Here is a 21,773-nt window from a genome sequence, read left to right on the forward strand (position 1 = left end):
AAAAGGGCAATAGGTTCTACCTCATCATCTACTTCCCAAACCCACATGTTAATAGATCCTACTCATGCAATGATTGAGGGGTGAAACTAATGCATAAAACTGGGTATGAAAAGAATATGATCAATGTGTTACTTGCCTTGCTGACGATCTGCAAACCCTAAAGACTCGTAGTAGCACGCTTCGCACTCCGGGAATTCTATCGCAAACAAACAATAGCATACATAAGCAATCAAGCAAAGATGCACAGGTAAAACTCAAATAAGAAGATCAAATCTGAAAGTTCAACTGAAGAGATTCGATCTGCAAAAAGAATTAATCGAAATTCAAATCTTCTTGAAACCAAATTTTAATTTGTCAAAACCTTGTTCAAGTTGATTAAACAGAAAGAGGGGCTCGAGATGAAGATTTTGGCGTTGGTTTCACTGGATTTGCACAAACGGTTTAGAAACGGCGAGGGTTTGAAGTTCAGGGGCTAATCTGCGATAAAAATAATCGCGGATAGGTCCCTGGCCGAAAATAAAATAAAAAGAAAAGACTAACGAACGAACATTTGCTGTCTGAACCTAACTGGCGAACAACGTTCGTTAAAACGAATGAATGGACGAACGTCCATTATATAACTTAACTGAACAAAAACCGATCTAAAACAATAAACCACGAAACTAAAGAAAATCGGGGTTAACCGAAGAAAAACCGACCGGTCAACGGGCGGGGTCAATGGCGGTGGTTCCGACAAGATCCAGCACGGCGGCGGCGGCAACAACATGGGTGGCGCGGGGCTGCGGGGTGGGGTGGTGGCGGCGCCGGCGGATCAGGCGGCGGCGCGGCAGCGGAGCAGTGGCGGTGGCTCGGCAGCGGCGGCGGGTGGCGAAGCGGGCGGCGGGATCGGCGGCGGCGGCTCTCCGGCAAGGCAGGGCGAGGCGGCACGGTGGCGAGGCGACGGCGGCGCGGCGACGGCTTGGGTCCGGTCGGGGCGGCGGTTCCGGTGGTTGGAGAAGGCGGCTGAGTGCTCGGGGAGGGGTGAATCGACACGGCGGAGACGAGGGCAGAGTCGATAGAGGTCGACAGCGACTGGACAGAGCAGGCGGCGGTGGGCGGATCTCGACGGCGGCGAGTGCAGGGTGCGACCGCGGCGGACGAGGAAGAGAGGGGGCGGGCGGCGGTCTCGCCTTATAAAGGCCAGAGGGGGCGCGGCTTGGAGGAGGGGGCATGCCCTCGGAGGCGTGTCCGAGGCGGACACGGTCGGCGGCGGCGGCGGGGCGGACTCCCGCTGCGGGGGAAGGCGGCGGTGCGTGGCGGCGGTGAAGGAAATATGCCCTAGAGGCAATAATAAAGTTATTATTTATTTCCTTATATCATGATAAATGTTTATTATTCATGCTAGAATTGTATTAACCGGAAACATAATACATGTGTGAATACATAGACAAACAGAGTGTCACTAGTATGCCTCTACTTGACTAGCTCGTTAATCAAAGATGGTTATGTTTCCTAGCCATAGACATGAGTTGTCATTTGATTAACGGGATCACCTCATTAGGAGAATGACTTCATTGACATGACCCATTCCGTTAGCTTAGCACTCGATCGTTTAGTATGTTGCTATTGCTTTCTTCATGACTTATACATGTTCCTATGACTATGAGATTATGCAACTCCCGTTTACCGGAGGAACACTTTCTGTGCTACCAAACGTCACAACGGAACTGGGTGATTATAAAGGTGCTCTACAGGTGTCTTCAAAGGTACTTGTTGGGTTGGTGTATTTCGAGATTAGGATTTGTCACTCCGATTGTCAGACAGGTATCTCTGGGCCCACTCGGTAATGCACATCACTATAAGCCTTGCAAGCATTGTGACTAATGAGTTAGTTGCGGGATGATGTATTACGGAACGAGTAAAGAGACTTGCCGGTAACGAGATTGAACTAGGTATCGAGATACCGACGATCGAATATCAGGCAAGTAACATACCGACGACAAAGGGAACAACGTATGTTGTTATGCGGTCTGACCGATAAAGATCTTCGTAGAATATGTGGGAGCCAATATGAGCATCCAGGTTCCGCTATTGGTTATTGACCGGAGAGGTGTCTCGGTCATGTCTACATAGTTCTCGAACCCGTAGGGTCCGCACGCTTAACGTTACGATGACAGTTTTATTATGAGTTTATGTATATTGATGTACCGAAGGATTTCGGAGTCCCGGATGAGATCGGGGACATGACGAGGAGTCTCGAAATGGCCGAGACGTAAAGATCGATATATTGGACGACTATATTCGGACTTCGGAAAGGTTCCGAGTGATTCGGGTATTTTTCGGAGTACCGGAGAGTTACGGGAATTCGTATTGGGCCTTAATGGGCCATACGGGAAAGGAGAGAAAGGCCCCAAAGGGTGGCCGCACCCCTCCCCATGGGCTAGTCCGAATTGGACTAGGGAGGGGGGGCGCCCCCTTCCTTCTTTCTCCTTCCCCCTTCCCTTCTCCTACTCCCACAAGGAAAGGAGGAGTCCTACTCCCGGTGGGAGTAGGACTCCCCCCTTGGGCGCGCCACCTCCCCTTGGCCGGCCCTCTCCTCCTTGCTCCTTTATATGCAGGGGCAGGGGGGCACCTCTCGACACACCATTGATATACGATATTTTGGCCGTGTGCGGTGCCCCCCTCCACCATATTACACCTCGATAATATCGTTGCGGAGTTTAGGCGAAGCCCTGCGTCGGTAGAACATCATCATCGTCACCACGCCGTTGTGCTGACGAAACTCTCCCTCAACACTCGGCTGGATCGGAGTTCGAGGGACGTCATCGAGCTGAACATGTGCTGAACTCGGAGGTGTCGTGCGTTCAGTACTTGATCGGTCGGATCGTGAAGACGTACGACTACATCAACCGCGTTGTGATAACGCTTCCGCTTTCGGTCTATGAGGGTACATGGACAACACTCTCCCCTCTCGTTGCTATGCATCACCATGATCTTGCGTGTATGTAGGAATTTTTTTGAAATTACTACGTTCCCCAATAGTGGCATCCGAGCCAGGTTTTATGCGTTGATGCTATGCACGAGTAGAACACAAGTGAGTTGTGGGCGATATAAGTCATACTGCTTACCAGCATGTCATACTTTGGTTCAGCGGTATTGTGAGATGAAGCGGCCCGGACCGACATTACGCGTACGCTTACGCGAGACTGGTTTCACCGTTGGGAGCACTCCTTGCTTAAAGGTGACTGGCGGGTGTCTGTCTCTCTCACTTTAGTTGAACCGAGTGTGGCTACGCCCGGTCCTTGCGAAGGTTAAAACAGCACCAACTTGACAAACTATCGTTGTGGTTTTGATGCGTAGGTAAGAACGGTTCTTGCTAGGCCCGTAGCAGCCACGTAAAACTTGCAACAACAAAGTAGAGGACGTCTAACTTGTTTTTGCAGGGCATGTTGTGATGTGATATGGTCAAGACATGATGCTATATTTTATTGTATGAGATGATCATGTTTTGTAACCGAGTTATCGGCAACTGGCAGGAGCCATATGGTTGTCGCTTTATTATATGCAATGCAATCGCCATGTAATTGTTTTACTTTATCACTAAGCGGTAGCGATAGTCGTAAAAGCAATAAGTTGGCGAGACGACAACGATACTACGATGGAGATCAAGGTGTCGCGCCGGTGACGATGGTGATCATGACGGTGCTTCGGAGATGGAGATCACGAGCACGGTGCTTCGGAGATGGAGATCACAAGCACAAGACGATGATGGCCATATCATATCACTTATATTGATTGCATGTGATGTTAATCTTTTATGCATCTTATCTTGCTTTGATTGACGGTAGCATTATAAGATGATCTCTCGCTAAAATTTCAAGATAAAGTGTTCTCCCTGAGTATGCACCGTTGCGAAAGTTCGTGCTGAGACACCACGTGATGATCGGGTGTGATAGGCTCTACGTTCAAATACAACGGGTGCAAAACAGTTGCACACGCGGAATACTCAGGTTAAACTTGACAAGCCTAGCATATGCAGATATGGCCTCGGAACACGGAGACCGAAAGGTCGAGCGTGAATCATATAGTAGATATGATCAACATGGTGATGTTCACCATTGAAACTACTCCATCTCACGTGATGATCGGACATGGTTTAGTTGATATGGATCACGTGATCACTTAGAGGATTAGAGGGATGTCTATCTAAGTGGGAGTTCTTAAGTAATATGATTAATTGAACTTAAATTTATCATGAACTTAGTCCTGATAGTATTTTGCAAATTATGTTATAGATCAATAGCTCATGTTGTTGCTTCCCTGTGTTTATTTTTGATATGTTCCTAAAGAAAAAATTATGTTGAAAGATGTTAGTAGCAAAGATGCGGATTGGATCCGTGATCTGAGGATTATCCTCATTGTTGCACAGAAAAATTATGTCCTTGATGCACCGCTAAGTGACAGACCTATTGCAGGAGCAGATACAGACGTTATGAACGTTTGGCTAGCTCAATATGATGACTACTTGACAGTTTAGTGCACCATGCTTAACGGCTTAGAATCGGGACTTCAAAGACGTTTTGAACGTCATGGACCATATGAGATGTTCCAGGAGTTGAAGTTAATATTTCAAGCAAATACCCGAGTTGAGAGATATGAAGTCTCCAACAATTTCTATAGCTAAAAGATGGAGGAGAATCGCTCAACTAGTGAGCATGTGCTCAGATTGTCTGGGTACTACAATCGCTTGAATCAAGTGGGAGTTAATCTTCCAGATAAAATAGTGATTGACAGAATTATCTAGTCACCATCACCAAGTTAGTAGAACTTCGTGATGAACTATAGTATGTAAGGGATGACGAAAGTAATTCCCGAGCTCTTCGCGATGCTGAAATCGACGAAGGTAGAAATCAAGAAAGAGCATCAAGTGTTGATGGTTAACAAGACCACTAGTTTCAAGAAAAGGGCAAAGGGATAGAAGGGGAACTTCAAAAGAACGGCAAGCAAGTTGCTACTCAAGTGAAGAAGCCCAAGTCTGTACCTAAGCCTGAGACTTAGTGCTTCTACTGCAAAGGGACTGGTCACTGGAAGCGGAACTGCCCCAAGTATTTGGTGGATAAGAAGGATGGCAAAGTGAACAAAGGTATATTGGATATACATGTTATTGATGTGTACTTACTAGTGTTTATAGCAACCCCTCGGTATTTGATACTGGTTCAGTTGCTAAGAGTAGTAACTCGAAACGGGAGTTGCAGAATAAACAGAGACTAGTAAAAAGGCGAGGTGACGATGTGTGTTGGAAGTAGTTCCAAGATTGATATGATCATCATCGCACACTCCCTGTACTTTCGGGATTAGTGTTGAAACTAAATAAGTGTTATTTGGTGTTTGCGTTGAGCATGAATATGATTTGATCATGTTTATTGCAATATGGTTATTCATTTAAGTTAGAAAACAATTGTTGTTCTGTTTACATGAATAAAAACCTTCTATGGTCATACACACCAACGAAAATGGTTTGTTGGATCTCGATCGTAGTGATACACATATTCATAATATTGAAGCCAAAAGATGCAAAGTTAATAATGATAGTGCAACTTATTTGTGGCACTGCCGTTTAGGTCATATTGGTGTAAAGCGCATGAAGAAACTCCATACTGATGGGATTTTGGAATCAATTGATTATGAATCACTTGATGCTTGCGAACTATGCCTCATGGGCAAGATGACTAAAACGCCGTTCTCCGGAACTATGGAGAGAGCAACAGATTTGTTGGAAGTCATACATACAGATGTATGTGGTCCAATGAATATTGAGGCTCGTGGCGGATATCGTTATTTTCTCACCTTCACAGATGATTTGAGCAGATATGGGTATATCTACTTGATGAAACATAAATCTGAAACATTTGAAAAGTTCAAAGAATTTCAGAGTGAAGTGGAAAATCATCGTGACATGAAAATAAAGTTTCTATGATCTGATCGCGGAGACAAATATTTGAGTTACGAGTTTGGTCTTCAGTTAAAACAATGTGGAATAGTTTCACAAATTTATGCCACCTGGAACACCACAGCATAATGGTGTGTCCGAACGTCATAACCGTACTTTATTGGATATAGTGCAATCTATGATGTCTCTTACCAATTTACCACTATCGTTTTGGGGTTATGCATTAGAGACAGCTACATTCACGTTAAATAGGGCACCATCAAAATCCGTTGAGACGACACCTTATGAACTGTGGTTTGGCAAGAAACCAAAGTTGTCGTTTCTTAAAGTTTGGGGTTGCGATGCTCATGTGAAAAAGTTTCATCCTGATAAGCTCAAACCCAAATCGGAGAAATGTGTCTTCATATGATACCCAAAGGAGACAGTTGGGTACACCTTCTATCACAGATCCGAAGGCAAGACATTCATTGCTAAGAATGGATCTTTCTAGAGAAGGAGTTTTCTCTCGAAAGAAGTGAGTGGGAGGAAAGTAGAACTTGATGAGGTAACTGTACCTGCTCCCTTATTGGAAAGTAGTTCATCACAGAAATCTGTTCCTGTGACTCCTACACCAATTAGTGAGGAAGTTAATGATGATGATCATGTAACTTCAGATCAAGTTACTACCAAACCTCGTAGGTAAACCAGAGTGAGATCCACACTCACAGTGGTACGGTAATCCTGTTCTGGAGGTCATGTTATTTGACCATGACGAACCTATGAACTATGAAGAAGCGATGGTGAGCCCAGATTCCGCAAAATGGCTTGAGGCCATGAAATCTGAGATGAGATCCATGTATGAGAACAAAGTATGGACTTTGATTGACTTGCCCAATGATCGGCGAGCCATTGAGATTAAATGGATCTTCAAGAGGAAGACAGACGCTGATAGTAGTGTTACTGTCTACAAAGCTAGAATTGTCGGAAAAAGGTTTTTGACAAAGTTCAAGGTGTTGACTACGATGAGAGTTTCTCACTCGTATCTATGCTTAAGTCTGTCCGAATCATGTTAGTAATTGCCGCATTTTATGAAATCTGGTAAATGGATAAACAAAACTGCATTCCTTAATGGATTTATTAAAGAAGAGTTGTATATGATGCAACCAGAAGGTTTTGTCAATCCTAAAGGTGCTAACAAAATATGTAAGCTCCAGCGATCCATCTGTGGACTGGTGCAAGCATCTCGGAGTTGGAATATACGCTTTGATAAGTTGATCAAAGGATATAGTTTTATACAGACTTGTGATGAAGCCTGTATTTACAAGAAAGTGAGTGGGAGCACTACAGCATTCCTGATAAGTATATGTGAATGACATATTGTTGATCGGAAATAATGTAGAATTATTCTGCAAAGCATAAAGGAGTGTTTGAAAGGAGTTTTTCAAAGAAAGACCTCGGTGAAGCTGCTTACATATTGAGCATCAAGATCTATAGAGATAGATGAAGAAGCTTGATAAGTTTTTCAATGAGTACATACCTTAACAAGATTTTGAAGTAGTTCAAAATAGAACAGTCAAAGAAAGAGTTCTTGCCTGTGTTACAAGGTGTGAAATTGAGTAAAGACTCAAAGCCCGACCACGGCAAAAGATAGAAAGAGAATGAAAGTCATTCCCTATGCCTTGGCCATAGGTTCTATAAAGTATGCCATGCTGTGTACCAGATCTATTGTATACCCTACACTGATTTTGGCAAGGGAGTACAATAGTGATCTAGGAGTAGATCACTGGACAGCGGTCAAAATTATCCTTAGTGGAATAAGGATATGTTTCTCGATTATAGAAGTGACAAAAGGTTCGTCGTAAAGGGTTACGTCGATGCAAGTTTTGACACTAAATCTAGATGACTCTAAGTCTCGGTCTAGATACATATTGAAAGTGGGAGCAATTAGCTAGAGTAGCTCCGTGCAGAGCATTGTAGACATAGAAATTTGCAAAATACTTACGGATCTGAATGTGACAGACCCGTTGACTAAAATTATCTCACAATCAAAACATGATCACACCTTAGTACTCTTTGGGTGTTAATCACATAGCGATGTGAACTAGATTATTGACTCTAGTAAACCCTTTGAGTGTTGGTCACATAGAGATGTGAACTATGGGTGTTAATCACATGGTGATGTGAATTATTGATGTTAAATCACATGGCGATGTGAACTAGATTATTGACTCTAGTGCAAGTGGGAGACTGAAGAAATATGCCGTAGAGGCAATAATAAAGTTATTATTTATTTCCTTATATCATGATAAATGTTTATTATTCATGCTAGAATTGTATTAACCGGAAACATAATACATGTGTGAATACATAGACAAATAGAGTGTCACTAGTATGCCTCTACTTGACTAGCTCGTTAATCAAAGATGATTATGTTTCCTAGCCATAGGCATGAGTTGTCATTTGATTAACGGGATCACCTCATTAGGAGAATGACGTGATTCACATGACCCATTCCGTTAGCTTAGCACTCGATCGTTTAGTATGTTGCTATTGCTTTCTTCATGACTTATACATGTTCCTATGACTATGAGATTATGCAACTCCCGTTTACCGGAGGAACACTTTGTGTGCTACCAAACGTCACAACGTAACTGGGTGATTATAAAGGTGCTCTACAGGTGTCTCCAAAGGTACTTGTTGGGTTGGCGTATTTCGAGATTAGGATTTGTCACTCCGATTGTCGGACAGGTATCTCTGGGCCCACTCGGTAATGCACATCACTATAAGCCTTGCAAGCATTGTGACTAATGAGTTAGTTGCGGGCTGATGTATTACGGAACGAGTAAAGAGACTTGCCGGTAACGAGATTGAACTAGGTATCGAGATACCGACGATCGAATCTCGGGCAAGTAACATACCGATAACAAAGGGAACAACGTATGTTGTTATGCGGTCTGACCGATAAGGATCTTCGTATAATATGTGGGAGCCAATATGAGCATCCAGGTTCCGCTATTGGTTATTGACTGGAGAGGTGTCTCGGTCATGTCTACATAGTTCTCGAACCCGTAGGGTCCGCACGCTTAACGTTACGATGACGGTTTTATTATGAGTTTATCTATGTTGATGTACCGAAGGAGTTCGGAGTCCCGGATGAGATCGGGGACATCACGAGGAATCTCGAAATGGCCGAGACGTAAAGATCGATATATTGGACGACTATATTCGGACTTCGGAAAGGTTCCGAGTGATTCGGGTATTTTTCGGAGTACCGGAGAGTTACGGGAATTCGTATTGGGCCTTAATGGGCCATACGGGAAAGGAGAGAAAGGCCCCAAAGGGTGGCCGCACCCCTCCCCATGGGCTAGTCCGAATTGGACTAGGGAGGGGGGGCGCCCCCTTCCTTCTTTCTCCTTCCCCCTTCCCTTCTCCTACTCCCACAAGGAAAGGAGGAGTCCTACTCCCGGTGGGAGTAGGACTCCCCCCTTGGGCGCGCCACCTCCCCTTGGCCGGCCCTCTCCTCCTTGCTCCTTTATATACGGGGGCAGGGGGGCACCTCTCGACACACAATGGATATACGATACTTTAGCCGTGTGCGGTGCCCCCTCCACCATATTACACCTCGATAATATCGTTGCGGAGCTTAGGCGAAGCCCTGCGTCGGTAGAACATCATCACCACGCCGTCATGCTGACGAAACTCTCCCTCAACACTCGGCTGGATCGGAGTTCGAGGGACGTCATCGAGCTGAACGTTTGCTGAACTCGGAGGTGTCGTGCGTTCGGTACTTGATCGGTCGGATCGTGAAGACGTACGACTACATCAACCGTGTTGTGATAACGCTTCCGCTTTCGGTCTACGAGGGTATGTGGACAACACTCTCCCCTCTCGTTGCTGTGCATCACCATGATCTTGCGTGTACATAGGAATTTTTTTGAAATTACTACGTTCCCCAACAGGCGGGGCCTTTTCCGACATCCTGCCGGAGGGGGATTCGATCACGGATGGCTTCTACATCAACACTATTGCCTCTCCGATGAAGCGTGAGTAGTTTACCATAGACCTACAGGTCCATAGCTAGTAGCTAGATGGCTTCTTCTCTATCTTTGATTCTCAATACAAAGTTCTCCTCGATGTTCTTGGAGATTTATTCGATGTAATACTCTTTTGCGGTGTGTTTGCCGAGATCTGATGAATTGTGGATTTATGATCAGCTTATCTATGAATATTATTTGAATCTTCTCTAAATTCTTTTATGCATGATTTGATATCTTTGCAAGTTCTTCAAACTATCGATTTGGTTTGGCCAACTAGATTGGTTTTCTTGCAATGGGAGAAGTGCTTAGCTTTGGGTTCAATCTTGCGGTGTCCTTTCCCAATGACAGCAGGGGAGCAAGGCACATATTGTATTGTTGCCATCGAGGGTAAAAAGATGGGGTTTTCATCATATTGCTTGAGTTAATTCCTCTACATCATGTCATCTTGCTTAAGGCGTTACTCCATTCTTTATGAACTTAATACTCTAGATGCATGCTGGATAGCGGTCGATGTGTGGAGTAATAGTAGTAGATGCAGAATTGTTTCGGTCTACTTGACACGAACGTGATGCCTATGTTCATGATCATTGCCTTAGATATCGTCATAACTTTGCGTTTTTCTATCAATTGCTCGGCAGTAATTTGTACACCCACCGTAATAATTCCTTTCTTGAGAGAAGCCTCTAGTGAAACCTATGGCCCCCGGGTCTATTTTCCATCCTATAAGTTTCCGATCCACGATTCTAGTTTCCTATTTACTTTCTTTGCAATCTTTTACTTTCCATTCCATAAACCAAAAATACCAAAAACATTACTTTACCGTTTATCCATCTCTATCAGATCTCACGTTGCAAATAACCGTGAAGGGATTGACAACCCCTTTATCGCGTTGGGTGCAAGGTTGGTGTTTGTTTGTGTAGGTATTCGGTGGCTTGCGTGTTGTCTCCTACTGGATTGATACCTTGGTTCTCAAAACTGAGAGAAATAGTTACTCTACTTTGCTGCATCACCCTTTCCTCTTCAAGGGAAAAACCAACGCAAGCTCAAGAGGTAGCAGGAAGAATTTATGGCGCCGTTGTCGGGGAGATCTATGACAAGCCAAGACATACCAAGTACCCATCATAAACTATCATCCCTCGCATTACATTATTCGCCTTTCGTCTCTCGTGTTCCTCTCCCCCACTTCTAAATCGACTTTCGAAAAGATTCGCCTTTTCTTCGCCCCTCTTCCGTTCGTCTTCTTCATTTGCTTCTTGTGTGCTTGTGTGTTGGATTGCTTGCTATGTCATGATGGCTCAAGATAATACCAAATTTTGTGACTTTTCCAACACCAATAATAATGATTTTATTAGTACTCCGATTGCTCAGGATGCTAATGTGGAATCTTGTGAAATTAATACCGCTTTGCTGAATCTCGTTATGAAAGATCAATTTTCCGACCTTCCCAATGAAGATGCCGCATCCCATCTTAATAATTTCATTGATGTGTGTGATATTCAAAGAAAAAAGATATGGATAATGATATTGTTAAATTGAAGCTATTTCCGTTCTCACTTCGAGATCGTGCTAAAACTTGGTTTTCATCTTTGCCTAAAAATAGTATTGATTCATGGAACAAGTGTAAAGATGCTTTTACTTCCAAGTATTTTCCTCCCGCTAGGATCATCTCCCTTAGGAACGATATTATGAATTTTAAGCAACTTGAGCATGAACATGTTGCACAATCTTGGGAGAGGATGAAATTAATGATTAGAAATTGCCCTACACATGGTTTGAATTTATGGATGATTATACAAAAAATATATGCCGGATTGAATTTTGCTTTTAGAAATCTTTTAGATTCGGTCGCGGGAGGTAATTTTATGGAAATTACTTTAGGAGAAGCTACTAAACTCCTAGATAATATTATGGTTAATTATTCTCAATGGCATACCAAAAGATCTTCGACTAGTAAAAAAGTGCATGCAATTGAAGAGATTGATGTTTTGAGTGGAATATGGATGAGCTTATGAAATTGTTTGCTAATAAGAGTGATCCTATTGACCCTAATGATATGCCTTTGTCTACTTTGATTGAAAACAATAATGAATCTATGGATGTGAATTTTGTTGGTCGGAACAATTTTGGTAATAACGCGTATAGAGGTAATTTTAATCCTAGGCCATTTGCTAGTAATTCCTCTAATAATTATGGTGATTCCTACGACAATTCTTATGGAAATATAATAAGATGCCCTATGATTTTGAGAATAGTGTTAAAGAATTTATAAATTCGCAAAAGAATTTCAATGCTTTGATGGAAGAAAAATTTCTTAAGATCGATGATTTGGCTAGGAACGTGGATAGAATTTCTCTTGATGTTGATTCTTTAAAATTTAGATCTATTCTACCTAAGCATGATATCAATGAGTCTGTCAAAGCCATGATAATTTCCATTAATGAGTGCAAAGAAAGAACCGCTAAGTTGCGTGCTAAGAAAGATTGGTTTATGAAAGCGTGTTCTTCTAGTTTCCGTGAAAATAATGATGAAGATCTTGAAGTAATTGATGTGACTCCTATTGAATCTTTGTTTTCCAATGTAAATCTTGATAAAGATGGGACTGGAGATGAGTCAACTTTATTTAGAAGGCGTCCCAATGATTCAGAGTTTTTAGATCTTGATGCAAAAATTGATAAAAGTGGGACTGGAGAGGTCAAACTTTAAGTAGCAATGAACCCACTCTTTTGGATTTCAAGGAATTTAATTATGATAATTGTTCTTTAATAGATTGTATTTCCTTGTTGCAATCCATGTTGAATTCTCCTAATGCTTATAATCAAAGCAAAACTTTTACTAAACATATTGTTGATGCTATGATGCAATCTTTTGAAAAAAAAGCTTGAATTGGAAGTTTCTATCCCTAGAAAACTTCATGATGAATGGGAACCTCCTTTCAAGATTAAAATTAAAGATTATGAATGCTATGCTTTGTCTGATTTGGGTGCTACTGTTTCCATGATTCCGAAAACTTTATGTGATGTGTTAAGTTTCCGTGAATTCGATGATTGTTACTTAAATTTGCATCTTGCGGATTCCACTATTAAGAAGCCTATGGGAAGGATTAATGATGTTCTTATTGTTGCAAATAGGAATTATGTGCCCATAGATTTCATTGTTCTTGATATAGATTGCAATCCTACATGTCCTATTATTCTTGGTAGACCTTTCCTTACAACGATTGGTGCAATTATTGATATGAAAGAAGGAAACATTAGATTTCAATTTCCGTTAAGGAAAGGCATGTAACACTTCCATACAAAGAAAATTAAATTGCCTTATGAGTCTATTATGAGAGCCACTTATGGATTGCATGCCAAAGATGATAATACTTAGATCTATTCGTGTTTCTATGCCTAGCTAGGGGCGTTAAACAATAACGCTTGTTGGGAGGCAACCCAATTTTATTTTTCTTTTTGCTTTTTAGGTTCTGTTTGCAATAAATATTTCATCTAGCCTATGGTTAGATGTGGTTTTGTGTTTTAATTAGTGTTTGTGCCAAGTAAGACCTTTGGGATAGCCTATGGTGATAGTTAATTTGATCTTGTTGAAAAACAGAAACTTTTGCGCTCATGAAAACAATTCTCATTTTTAGCTGAAGAGTGATTTTTAGTTGATTCTTTTTGAAGAAGATTAATAGACAAATTATCTAGGACTGAGGGAGTCCTGGATTAAGGGGTCCTCGGGCGTCTGGCCTATTAGCCATGGGCCGGACTGATGGGCCGTGAAGATACGAAGACCGGAGACCCTCTACGTGTCCGGATGGGACTCTCCTTGGCGTGGAAGGCAAGCTTGGCGATCAATCATGTAGATTCCTTTTTATGTAACCGACTCCATGTAACCCTAGATCTCTCCGGTGTCTATATAAACCAGAGAGAGTCCGGATAGGCGGACACACATTATCATAACCATAGGCTAGCTTCTAGGGTTTAGCCTCTACGATCTCGAGGTAGATCAACTCTTGTAATACTCATATTCATCAAGATTAATCAAGCAGGAAGTAGGGTATTACCTCCATAGAGAGGGCCCGAACCTGGGTAAACATCGTGTCCCCTGTCTCCTGTTACCATCGACCTTATACGCACTGTTCGGGACCCCCTACCCGAGATCCGCTGGTTTTGACACCGACATTGGTGCTTTCATTGAGAGTTCCACTGTGTCGTCGATGATAGGATCGATGACTCGCCTCGTCCTTAAAGACGATATCACCGCCGGTGGAGCTTTGGCCCCAGGCCAAACTCTTCGGCTGGGCAGTTTCACCATGACCGCCCACTCGGCCGTTAAGCCGACGATGACCTCTCGGGCCATCGAAAATCCCCTTCGTATCAACTCCGAACACTCCAAGCAGATGGATCCGGCGGAACTCTCATCCTTAAACGAGCTTCTAGATTGCATCGCCACCCTGGGAATCGCTACGGATTACGATCAGATCGGGCTTAAACCCGACCAAAGAGAAATCAAATCTCCACCGATCACCCACCATGTGGCGATGGTCGAAGAACAAGACGGCGGCTTTTCCTCTATATTGAAGCCAAACTATGTTCGGGCCGCCAATCTTGAGGAGCCGGTCGATCACCTGCGAAAGGATGTGACTTGTCCTCCGAACATAGAGTCAGACGACGGGCCTAGACAATCGGAAGATATTCCGGCGCCCGGACTGTTGGGTCCGGAAGGCCTCCAAATTCCGGATGGTCGATCGGGTCAAGGGCCGGATTTTACGCCGCCCACCCACCCAAACATAAGCGATCTCACCGACATAAAATAGCAGTCTCAGGAAACGGTCCATCACTTCTGGGCCAGATTCCTCCTTGTCAAAGACAATATAGAAGATTGCAGCAATGAGGACGCAATATCAACTTTCTGCAACAACTATGCGGATGAAGGAATTCTCAATGCCATCAATCGCCGCGGCATTCTACGTTTCAATGACTTAGCAACTATTGTACAAAAGTATAGCGCAACGGACAACGCCTGGAGAATTCAAGTAACTCGCTGGGAGCCATCGGTCCCGACGCAATCCCTTTGCCAGGGAAAAAGGGCGCACCCTCGTGGCGCGCCCAACACAACAGCCAAAAAATATAAACCCATTACGCGTCATGGAACCGTTCTGGAAGGATGGCTCGATGGGCCATGCAAACTTCACACAACACCAGATACTATGTCAACCCACAACCTTAGGGCATGTTGGATACTCCGGCAGGTAGCCAAAAGCGGTGAAGATATTCTTACAAAAATCGCCGCAAAACAACGCCTTCCAGAAGACGACGACCCTAGAGTAATGACAGTCTTCGAGACATTCGCTTCAAACAATAAGCGTAAAAGGGCACTGCATGACCTTGCTGAAGTCTGCCAGATCGCTGCAATTGACCCTTGGAATGACACGACCATAACCTTCAATGCCAGTGACGAACCTAAATACAGAACAGTCCGAGCGCCAACCGCATTAGTCCTCAGTCCCATCGTGGACAGCTTTCGGCTTAAAAAAGTCCTCATGGACAGCGGCAGCGGACTAAACCTCATTTACGAGGCATGCTCCCCAAGATGGAAATAGATAGGAGCCGCATTGAGCAAAGCAGCACAACCTTTCGAGGTATCATTCCCAGTCAGGAAGCGCGGTGTGCGGGAAAAATTACACTTGATGTGGTGTTCGGCATGCCAGAGAATTATCGGTCCGAAGAAATAACTTTCCAGGTGGGCCCTTTCAACAGTGGATATCATGCCCTATTAGGGCGGGAGGCCTTCACGCGCTTTCAAGATGTACCTCATTATGGGTATATGAAGCTAAAAATGCCCATACCCAATGGAATAATCACCCTCGTCAGTGATCCGGATATAGCACTCCGCGCCGAGAACAAAACCGCATCCTTGACCCTCGAGGCATTGTCTGAGGCCCTTGCGGCTGAAGAATTAACCGCACTACGCACCACCGTGGATAGGGACGATGTGATCCTGGACAAATGACCCAAATCAACTTCCTTCAAGCCAGCAGAAGAAATAGTCAAATTTCAGGTCCATCCAACAGACCTGAAGAAGATGGCATCTATCGGGGCGCAACGCAGCCCCACAGTCGACGCCACACTATGAGACTTCCTGCATGAAAATTGGGATATATTCGCCTAGCACCCTTCAGATATGCCAGGAATCCCGTGCGAGTTGGCCGAGCACATACGACATCAAGCTTAACCCGGAAAAGTGCGTCTTCGGCGTCCCCGCCGGAAAACTGCTGGGCTTCATCGTTTCTAATAGACGAATTGAAGCAAATCCATCCAAAATCCGAGCTCTGTCACAATTGGCTACGCCAACTGAACTTAAACATGTCCAGAAGCTCGCTGGGTGCGTGGCAGCTTTAAGCCACTTTATCTCCAGATTGGGGGAAAAGGCGCTGCCACTTTATCGCCTTCTACAGCGCACAGATAATTTCGAGTGGACAGACGCGGCGACGGCCGGACTGGAAGAAATAAAGGCCCTTCTGGCAAGCAACCCAATCCTGGCTGCGCCGAACGTCGGCGAGCCAATGCTCCTCTACATATCAGCAACACACCAGGTGGTGAGCGCCGTACTCGTCGTCGAACGAGAACAGGGCGGACACAAATTTCCGCTCCAGAAGCCTGTATACTACGTATCCACCGTCCTCACACGAAGCAAATCCCGGTACCCCCACTATCAAAAGATAGCATACGCGGTCTTTATGGCATCTCGAAAGCTACGACACTACTTTCAGGAGTGTTCGATCACGGTGGCTTCCGAAGTGCCCCTCAATGATATAATAAACAATCAGGACACCACGGGCCGGATTGCCAAATGGGCCATTGAGCTCCTTCCATTCGACATTACGTACAAACCACGTCGAGCCATTAAATCCCAAGTACTGGTTGACTTCGTCGCCGAATGGACAGAGGCCGAACTCCCTAAAGAGTACGACACGTATTCCAACTGGGTTATGCATTTCGATGGCTCCAAAATGTTGGCGGGGCTAGGAGCGGGTGTCGTATTAACGTCCCCCACGGGAGATATCGTCCAGTACGTACTCCAAATATTATACACAGACTCCAACAACGCAGCCGAATATGAGGCCGTGTTGCATGGCCTTCGGATGGCCGTATTAATGGGCATACAACGCCTGGAGGTGCGCGGGGATTCAAACCTTGCAATATCCCAAATTAATGGAGACTTTGATGCCAAAGATCCAAAGATGGCAGCTTATCGCGACGCCGTCTTAAAGATGTCGGCTCGGTTCGAGGGGCTCGAATTTCATCACGTCGCCCGCGAAAGTAATCAGGCAGCGGACGTCCTTGCTCGCATCGGCGCTAAGCGCGACCCTATCCCACCTAACATCTTCTTGGAAAGGCTCTTTAAGCCATCCGTGGTGTGGCAAGGGGAGACAGCAACGACAATCCCGCTCCAAACACAAACGTAGATGGCAAACACACCGACATCATCGGAGGCTCAGCCACCGAAATAACACCATCGGCCCACCTCATCATGGAAGTCATTGCCCCGTGGACCGAACCATTCTTGGCCTACCTTAATAGGAAGGAGCTCCCAGAAGATCAGAACGAGGCTCGCCTCATTGTTCGGCGTTCGAAGGCCTATAAAGTTCATGAAGGAGAGCTCTACAAGAAAAGTACTACCAGAGTCCTTCAAAGGTGTATCTCCGAGGAGGAGGGCGGCAACTTTTGGCAGAAATTCACGCCGGTCTTGGTGGGCACCACGCCGCAGCCCTGGCACTTGTCAGTAAGGCCTTCCTTACCGGATTTTATTGGCCTACGGCCCGAGCAGACGCACAGGACTTCGTCTAGCGCTGCGTTGGATGCCAGCTCTTCGCCAACCAAAGCCATATGCCCCCAACCGCCCTACAAACAATCCCCATTACATGGCCCTTTGCGGTCTAGGGATTGGACATGGTTGGACCCCTTAAAGGGGGAAGCCATAAGAAAAAATATCTGCTCGTCATGGTGGATAAATTCACCAAGTGGATAGTGGCCAGACCAGTTAAAACGGCCGAGTCCGGACCGGTGATTGCATTCATATCCGATGTGGTGCACCGTTATGGTGTCCCACACAGCATCATCACTGACAACGGCTCCAATTTCATAGCTGATGAGGTTAAAACCTGGTGCGCTAAGCTGGGCATTAAGCTCGATTACGCATCTGTCTACCACCCGCAAACAAACGGTCAAGTTGAACGAGCCAATGGTCTTATTATGAGCGGCATTAAACCCAGAATGGTGCGGTCTTTGAAAGAGTCAGACAAGCACTGGGTTGAGGAGCTCGACTCCGTACTCTGGGGGCTGCAGACCACGCCTAACCGCACTACCGGATACACACCCTTTTATATGGTGTACGGTGCAGAGGCTGTGTTACCTTGCGATATTATACATGACTCACCTAGAGTCCGTATGTACGAAGAGAGAGAAGCCGAGCTAGATCGGCAGGACAGCCTAGATGCCTTGGAGGAGGAGCGCGACGTCACAAAAGCTCGTTCCGCATTCTATCAACAACAGGCTTGAAGATACCAAAGCAGAGAAGTACGGGCCAAGACTTACAACGTTGGTGAACTCGTTCTACGCCTACCAGAGAAGAAAAAGGACAAACTCAAGCCCAAATGGGAGGGTCCCTTCATAATTGATGAAGTTCTCACCGAAGGAGCGTACCGTCTTCGTGATGCATCCGACAATCGCCTCGAGCCGAACCCCTGGAACGCAGCCAGACTCCGACGATTGTACGCCTAGCACCGAACTCTTTGTGTTTGTCCTCCTCCCTTTTAGTTTCCATTATTTGTTCTCGCTTTTCCGGTTATTTTCCCTTTCTTGCCTTAAAGCTTTCAAACAGCTAGACCGTACACCACGGACGCATACATTTTTAAATGTGTACGTCCATCATACCTGGGGGCTTCTTCGATAGAAGCTTGTTATTATTCTTAGAGCATCAAGCTCTTCACATATGCATTCCTTTCCATATGTACCTTTTCTTCGCCATTATATGCATCGATATGACTTAAGTTTTGGCCAAGCTGGGTTGCCTGGCTCCTGTGCTTATGCCCTACGTTCCCGTTAGTTCGGCTAGGGCATAAAGGGAGCACCTCTGCGATTGCTACTACCGGGTCATCCGGATGTGTACCTCAGACTGGGTGAAGCCGAAAGCTAGCGTTCTTAAGGGAATATTCGATTGGTGAATTAAAGACGTTTCCACACTCATTGTGAATCCTCAGAAGTTACATACACTATGATTCTCTCATCACAATTCAGACATGTACATTAAATGCATTCACACCCAGGGAAAGGAACCCTTAGCAGAACTATTCTCTCTGGAAGATGTTTCTTACAACTGTAATATAACATAACTAGTTGGATACAACTTGTCTGTTCAAGTAACTATGACCCCTATGCCTAGTTTTCCACGCATACCCTGGTCTATTCGGCCATGACGGTATTCGGAAACACTCCGCACCCTAGGGTCCGGAGGTGGAGGCGAAAAGGTCTGCCATGACAAATGATATACAATTCGGCTAGACGGACAGTACATAGTCACTTGGACTCAAATACTTCCTCCTCTATACCGTCCAGCAGGCGGTCTAATTTACAATCCTGCTGGGAGTATTTAGAGGCCAATTCTACTGGGTCATATGCTAAACTAACGGGAATTTCTTCCCCATCTGACCCTACAGGTCCAACACGAGCCATGTGGTTAGGATCCGACTTCGTGTATCGTGTTTTCACCATGGCCCGGGATTCTCGCGCACCCTCCCGGCAGGCCGATATTTTTCATAATCGGATGCGCCGCTGCGCTCCTTTGAACAGCTCGAGAAGCTCCTCCATACTTCCTGGAGGGGAGGCGGACGACCATAAAGCCTTGGCAACACTCCGCATCGCTAACCGAGCCCGCTCGTGCACCTGTGACAGCCTCTGCGGAAGATCACTTGATGATTCGGACACCTCCCCTTCAGGACGGCCCGTTAGAATACCTGCAATCATAACTGTATCAGTTCCATTCATCACCAACCTACTATAAAGGTTAGTTCGGACACATACCGAATATACCGCCGCGCAGTTCCTTATTCTCCTTCACGGAGTCGGCTAGCTAGCCCCGCACATCTTTTAAATCAATACTCAAGCTGGTCTTGGCATCCTGAAGCTTGTTTTTCTCTATTATGGTTTGAGTCAATATGCGCTCGCCCGCGGCATGCATCTTCTATGCTTTTTGCTCTCCTTCCAGAGCAGCGGCCAGCTTCTCATCATATTGATCTGATGACCCTATCATAAGACCAGCAACAATATTAGTCCGACGGATGTACGGTCATTGTCATCGTTTTTATACAAAGGGGAGTATTACCGGCGGATGCCTTCTTGGAATTCTTCAGCTCGGCGGTGGCAGCATTTAGCTGTGCCCGACACTGCTCTAGCTCCTGAGTTAGTAGGTTGTTCTTCTCGGTAAGAACCTGGTTACACAATGATCCTTAAATCAGTTGTACCAACTGCTTTCAGTCTCGGGGGCTACTGACATATGGTCATCCTATTCAGACAAAGAAAATTTACCTGCTTGTCTTTTAAATACTGCTTTGTGGCTACACTAAGCCCAGTTTGAGCAGCCCGGATATAGGCGTCAGCCGAACCAAAGGCTTTGAACGCCTCCTCCGAGAACTGGGGGTCTCGTAAAACAGCCCCACAACACCGATGATTCATGGCGCTTTCTACTTCCGAGTTGGTAACGGACATGTCTTCCGAACCCTCGGCCGAAGGACAGTCCGGCGTTGTCGTCATATCAGCCCTCGATTCTCCGACGGGATTTAAGTCCCGGTTGTTGGGAGTACGGCGGGCCGGACGCCCGGACATAGTCCGGCGGACCTTTTTCCTGCTACAAGACAAATGCACAAGTTACGGTTGGACGTGACTACTAAAGTGCACCTTCAAATCTGTACCTCTTCGACGAGGGACCGGTAGGGTCTTCATTGACCTTCCTTTTAAAGGCCTTGCTTGGCGCTGGAGCCGCTCTCTTTGGAGTCGCCCCCGGAGTAGCATGACGAGCCGAATGCCTCCTCTTCGAAGCACGAGGTAGTGCGGTGGGTGAGGTAGTGCGAGGAAACTCTTTCGAGGAAAAAATTTCTTGATGACTTACGTGAGAAGCAGGAAGGAGACCAGGATAATCGGCAATAATGGCCACTTCTGTGCCGTCGTAGCTCGCCTGGTAAAACACCCCTCCCGCAAGTACCACGAATATGTCCGGATCCTCTTCGAACCCGGGATCCAGTTCCCGGTCGTGGCTCTCTGGTTGTGGGGCGGGGCTGTAGAGCCCCTCGGTGATTTTTCGCCAATGCTGTTATAAATGGATTAGATATCTGTTAAAAGTGACCCGGGAAGCGGAATGAGTAAAGTGGCAGAGTTGGGGCTTGCCCAACTTGGAGGATTATACATGGAATACCCCTCTCTATGATTGATTCGGAGAAATTCCTCTTCTTCCCCTTTGAACAGCTCAGCCAGTGTCCTGGCTAGAGCGGCGGGGGTGTCTGGACCCTTTCGACCGCAGCGGGAGGCGTCATCCTCCCAGTTGTAGTGCCACATTGGGAGCCCTCTATATTGAAGCGGCTGAACCCCTCGCACTATGGAGGTCGCCATTACCTCAACTATTGTTAAACCAGACTGGGCAAGCATCTTTATCTTGCTCAGGGGCTGACCAACGTCCGCCCTGTCCTCCTCTTCAAGACTCCGGGGGCACCAACTGTGGCGTTTCTTCAGTGGAATGCTGACAAACTCAGGAAGACCCTTTCGAATCGGGTCGGGAAGCGCGACGTCCTC

Source organism: Aegilops tauschii, chromosome 7 (assembly GCF_002575655.3).
Source record: "Aegilops tauschii subsp. strangulata cultivar AL8/78 chromosome 7, Aet v6.0, whole genome shotgun sequence".
Classification (NCBI taxonomy): domain Eukaryota; kingdom Viridiplantae; phylum Streptophyta; class Magnoliopsida; order Poales; family Poaceae; genus Aegilops; species Aegilops tauschii.